The sequence below is a fragment of the Bos indicus genome, chromosome 6, assembly GCF_029378745.1.
Source record: "Bos indicus isolate NIAB-ARS_2022 breed Sahiwal x Tharparkar chromosome 6, NIAB-ARS_B.indTharparkar_mat_pri_1.0, whole genome shotgun sequence".
Lineage (NCBI taxonomy): Eukaryota > Metazoa > Chordata > Mammalia > Artiodactyla > Bovidae > Bos > Bos indicus.
In genome coordinates, this window is record NC_091765.1 from 90,041,440 (window position 1) to 90,047,257 (window position 5,818).

Sequence of the window (5,818 nt, forward strand, 5' to 3'; positions counted from 1 at the left end):
TGGTTTTAATACTGGGCATTCTAACATGTGAAGCAATAGCTTGTTGCAGTTTTAATTTGCATTTCACTGATTAGCTATATTCTGTATTAGATGAATGTACATTAAAGAAACACAAAGAATATCAGGTAACAGCTCAGTTCAGTTCAGTCGCTCAGTCGTGTCTGACTCTTTGCGACCCCATGAATCACAGCACGCCAGGCCTCCCTGTCCATCACCAACTCTCGGAGTTCACCCAAACTCATGTCCATCGAGTCGGTGATGCCATCCAGCCATTTCATCCTTTGTCATCCCCTTCTCCTCCTGCGCCCCATCCCTCCCAGCATCAGAGTCTTTTCCAATGAGTCAACTCTTCGCATGAGGTGGCCAAAGTATTGGAGTTTCAGCTTTAGCATCAGTCCTTCCAAACAACACCCAGGACTGATTTCCTTTAGAATGGACTGGTTGGATCTCCTTGCAGTCCAAGGGACTCTCAAGAGGCTTCTCCAACACCACAGTTCAAGAGCATCAATTCTTCAGCGCTCAGCTTTCTTCACAGTCCAACTCTCACATCCATACATAAAGAGTATGCTGCTGCTACTGCTGCTGCTGCTAAGTCACTTCAGTCGTGTCTGACTCTTAGCGACCCCATGGACTGCAGCCTACCAGGCTCCTCTGTCCATGGGATTTTCCAGGCAAGAGTACTGAGTGGGTTGCCATTGCCTTCTCCAATAAAGAGTATAATCCCTTCTAAATTGTTAGATTCTCCTTTAAGAATCAAGATACCCCTTTTTAAACTAATTATCATTTTCATCAACACTTTAGCCAAAAGCTAAAGCTACACTCTAATAACATCAAAGAATTTTAAGAGAAAGTACCAGAGGCTACATAATTCTAGGCCCACTAAAGACTGACCAAGTTTTTAAACCTGCGTTAAACATCACAATTGTCCACGGAATTTTGTCTTTCTTCATTTCCCTTATTTACACTTTGACACTGGGCTAAAAGTTCTAGTTTTAAAAAGGTCTAATGCTCCAGTACAAGGCCATTTCCAGGCCACATAAGGAAAAGAAGCCAGTTCACAGAGTATCTAATGAGTCCCCAAGTTATTAAGAGCTGATTGTAATAAACTAAGAATAGTGTGTAACTCACTTCCAAGCCGTTGGTGTAAGCTCTATTGTGCTGACAACAGGGAAAGTAAACAGTCAACAAGATGATTATGACTCAGACATAGTACACAGTACATTTATAGAAAGCCAAGTCTGGCTCTTTCTTTGTATCCCACATAGTTCCTCCTTATCTTGAGTTGCTTTTGAAGTTAGTTAAAGCCCTGAGATGGAAAGGTATTAAGAGACATGTAGAAAGAAAAAATAATATGATGGTCATTGGTTTAAATAACAATCATTTACGGAAAAAAATCATTGCATCTGATCAGGAATGTATCTCAAATCATCTCCTAAAGTCATGCAGGTGACACTCAACTGTATCAAAACTAGAAAATGGATACAATACAAAAGTGTTAACAATTCCTCTTAAAAGAGAATGCTTATCTTCTTTTTGATTCATAAACAATATCTCAAATCTATAACCAAATGTCCTAAGAGAAAAATCCTGAAAGCATTCACAGAGACAAAAGGTGTCCTAAAAGGCATGAGAGTCAGACTGATGATGGTAATCCTCTCGGCAGCAGCACAGGGCATTGGAAGGCAATGGGCAGTGTCTATACTGTCCAGAATAGAATTATTTTGAAATTAGAATTTGATACACTGCTAACAGTCAAATGAAAAAGAAAATACATTTTAAGATGTATAAGAATGTGGACAACTAACAGCTCATACACCTTACGTCAGAAAGTTTATTTGAGTAGAAAGAGACTCACAGACTTATAAAATGAACTTTAGGCTACTGAAGGGAAGGGATAAGTTAGGGAGTTGGGATGGTCATGTACACTGCTATATTAAAATGGATAACCAACAAGGACATACTGTATAGCAGATGGAACTCTGCTCAACGTCATGTGGCAGCCTGGCGGTGGGGGGTGGATTTAGGGGAGAATGGAGGTACATTTGAGTCCCTTCAATGTTCACCTGAAGCTATTGCAGCATTGTTAATGGGCTATACACCAGTATGAAATGAAAAGTTCAAAAGAAAAAATGCAAAAGTTTAGTTGAAAAGATATTCCAGGGAAAGAAAAAGCTAAATAAGGAGAACATAAAAGAGGATGGTATGTCATTCAAGGAAGAGTAACAGCTGATTATAACCTATAAGAAGAGAAGAAAACTGAAGACACTTTGAGATAGACTGACAGATGCTAGGAAAGTCCTCTTTGGAGTGGCGAAATGCAAACGACATCTCTTCCTCTGCAGATGCAACATATTGCTCAGTTCAATAATGTCCCAAATACTATGTATTTATTTTAAGTTTTAAGTCATCTATATAAACATTCAAAATGACACTAACTATAGTAACAGAATAGGATCTCAAATTTATAAAATGGGGTAAGCTTAAACAATGATCATTGGAAGGAGACTAAGAAGTAAAAAGTGAAAAAAGAGTAAAGTGAACACATTTCAATTTTTTACTTGAAAGGAGTCAGTATTCTCTATGTAAAGTCAACAAATCCAAAACAGTGTTTTAAGAATGCAGTAAAGTCATGAAGGCAACTGATAAAGTACAACTACAATGTAACTTAAAAAAAATTGAGGGACAAATGGGATTGGGAGACAGTGTGAAATATTACATTTCTTTTCCTTCATTGGAGAACTAAATAATACCTAAAACTAACAAGTCAAGAACAGAGCTAATACTGTAATATGCTGCTGCTGCTGCTAAGTCATTTCAGTCGTGTCCGACTCTGTGCGACCCCATAGACAGCAGCCCACCAGGCTCCCCTGTCCCTGGGATTCTCCAGGCAAGAACACTGGAGTGGGTTGCCATTTCCTTCTCCAATGCATGAAAGTGAAAAGTGAAATTGAAGTCGCTCAGTCATGTCCGACCCTCAGCGACCCCATGGACTGCAGACCACCAGGCTCCTCCATCCATGGGATTTTCCAGGCAAGGGTACTGGAGTGGGGTGCCATTGCCTTCTCCAACTGTAATATATAAAGCTATAAAAACCACGGGCAGAGCCAAAAACCAAATGACACTAGTGATAACATCAGAGAAATGGCACGAGGAATCAGTAGTGGAGACAGAAGGCCTTTCTGAATTATTTTATTCACATTTTTATTCTTGATTTGATCTAGCCACCTCCCATAATTACTTTGAAAATTTAGCAATGAAATGAATGAGACAATTTGTTTTAAATTCTGTCATTGTCAGTTATTTTTAATTCATTGACATTCCCCCCAAAATTTAAGGTGGCTTACTCAGTTCTGTGTGGGTTTTTTTGTTTTGTTTTGTTTTATATTTATTAAAATGTGTTTTTTCTTTCATACATAATTTTTTTTTTCCAAGATACAGTCTGGACATCTTGAGTATATAAGAGGTTGAATGAAATATTCTTAAATCCATGAAGACATGTTACAGATTTAGGAGACATCACAGAATCTCATCCTCATTATCCACCACTCTGTTCCTTGTGTTGAGAAGAACGCAGGTCAATATTAAATGGCACAGAAGTAAGCTTTCATAGGTAGGGTATGTAGATATTCCTTATTAGCTATACTATTTTCAATACTATTCTATGCTAAAATTCACCTTTATTATGTTGAAATCCTAAAGAATGCACTGTGAAAGCCAACCTTTGATCCCTCCTCCATTTTACAGAACCATATCTGAGGCTTCCAAGAGCAGGTTCCAAACCCCTGAACTCTGTGCTGTTTGCAAACAGTACACGAACTGAGATCTCTTCAATGAAGAGAGCTGCACATGTGAAGGTGTCCAGAATGACTCATGTTTAACAGAACTGCCAAGGCAACGGTTCCACAGTCTTTCTCTAAACACGAGGAAACAAAGCCCGATGACATCATAGAGGATCAAGTCCAGAGGAGTGCTGCTGACTGCTGGGCTTTGGCTTCCTGTCTGTTTCTGTGGCTGGGGTAAAAGAAAAGAGGTCAGAGAAGAAGAGTATTTGTTGTTATAAGGATGAAACATCAAATATGTCTCAGGTGATCTATTTCATCTGATGTCGTAAGGCTGCTGACACAGGCCCAGACAGAGCTGTCAGTACCTAATGCCTGGGTCCCAACGAGACACGGGCTTTTGAGAGTGCTGTGACCTTTGCATGGAACACAAGCATTTTCCTGACCCTCACCCCCATTCCCACAACAGACTTATCTACACAATCACCTACTCTTCAGCTAACGAGGCCAATTCATTCTTCCCAGATATCATTTCTCCCAGGATGCCTTGCTACAGCTCTTAAGTCTGGGCTACCTTCCCACACTCTCTAGATCTCAGGGTACTACATCTTTTCCTTAGTGTCATGCACTTACCACAATGCATTATAGTCATCTGCTTCTCATCTGTGTCCATCTGCTGCACTGTAAACTGTTTAGAAGAATTGTTTTTCATTTTTACATTCCTATCACAGTTCTTGGGATATAGGCAATGCAGAATAATACATAATAGGTAATAATACATAATAGGTAATATATAATATGTAACAGGTAATACATAATACGTTGAATGAATGAATGACTTACACATTCAGAACACCATCATGGCCATTTTTGAAGGATAAATCTGACTTTCAGAGGTAGTCTAACCAAATTTGCACAGAGTGAGGTAGAAATCCAGATGTCAATTTAGTAATTTCCAGTGAGAATTGTGATTGCTGATATGCTTGGTTACAGGAATCTTCTGACCTTCACTGACCTTGGACAACCTATGAAGACAAATTCTAATCAGAGATCACTCAGGCATTAGACTGAGTGAAATAGATATATCTATTTTTTCAGTAATGATGTGTCAGCTATCAGAATGAAAGAGATGAACTCCTTGGGCCAGAGAAAATCCTTCCTGGAAATGTGTTCCAATGGAGAGAGCCAACTTTGACATTCTTATATCACCCTTCTGATTGATACATTTGTCTTTCAGTTTTACTAAAATAGTAAATGTAGTCCTGTGAGCTTTTTTGGATTTTTTAGATTTTTGTGGTCCTTTGGATTTTTTAGTTATTTTCAGTTATTTTAGAGTTATTTTATATGTTTGCTCTCTGCTCTATCAATTAGAAAAATTTTAAAGTCAATTTATTTCTAGGTTCTTTTACACTATGATATCACTAGTATTTGGTTTACCAAGCAAGTAACTTTAAAAACCTTTGTTGAGGACTTCCCTCATGGTTCAGTGGTTAAGAATCCACCTGCCAGTGTGGGGGACATGGGTTTGATCCCTGGTCTGGAAAGATTCCATATGCTGTGGGGCAACTAAAGCTGTGTGCCGCAACTACTGAGCTCATGCACTGCAACCAGCAAAGCCCACACTATAGTACCTGTGAGAGTGTTCTGTGACAGGAGAGGCCACTGCAGTGAGAAGCCCATACACTGCAACTAGAGAGAAGCCCCTGCTCACCACAACGAAAGAAAGTCCATGCGTGGCAATGAAGACCAAGCACAGCCAAAAATAAAACTGATTAAAAAAAAAAGAAAATGATCATCTACTGTATGCCTAGTGCTATGCTGACTATGATATATAATAATGATTAAATATATGAGTTTTAAGTCAAAGAGACCTTGGTTTGAATCCTACTTCTATCAAATAAAAGTGCAGCCTTCTAGCAAGTTATTTGAAACTTTGATTTTCTCATCTGTTCTGTGGGGATGATAACACATACTTTAAAGGATTTTATGAAGACCAAATGACATGAAGTCTAAAATGTACTTAGGAGTATAAGCTCTAA

General features: G+C 38.8%; 1 long non-coding RNA gene across 1 annotated transcript; it reads right to left on the bottom strand.

The window, feature by feature from the left end:
- Positions 1 to 3,226: 3,226 nt before the first annotated feature.
- LOC139183546 (uncharacterized) lies at positions 3,227 to 4,823 on the bottom strand. Its single transcript, XR_011567042.1, has 3 exons — positions 4,623 to 4,823; positions 4,413 to 4,467; positions 3,227 to 4,011 (listed from the first exon to the last, which is right to left on the bottom strand). It is a non-coding gene; the product is annotated as an uncharacterized lncRNA (long non-coding RNA).
- Between the last annotated feature and the right edge of the window lie 995 nt (positions 4,824 to 5,818).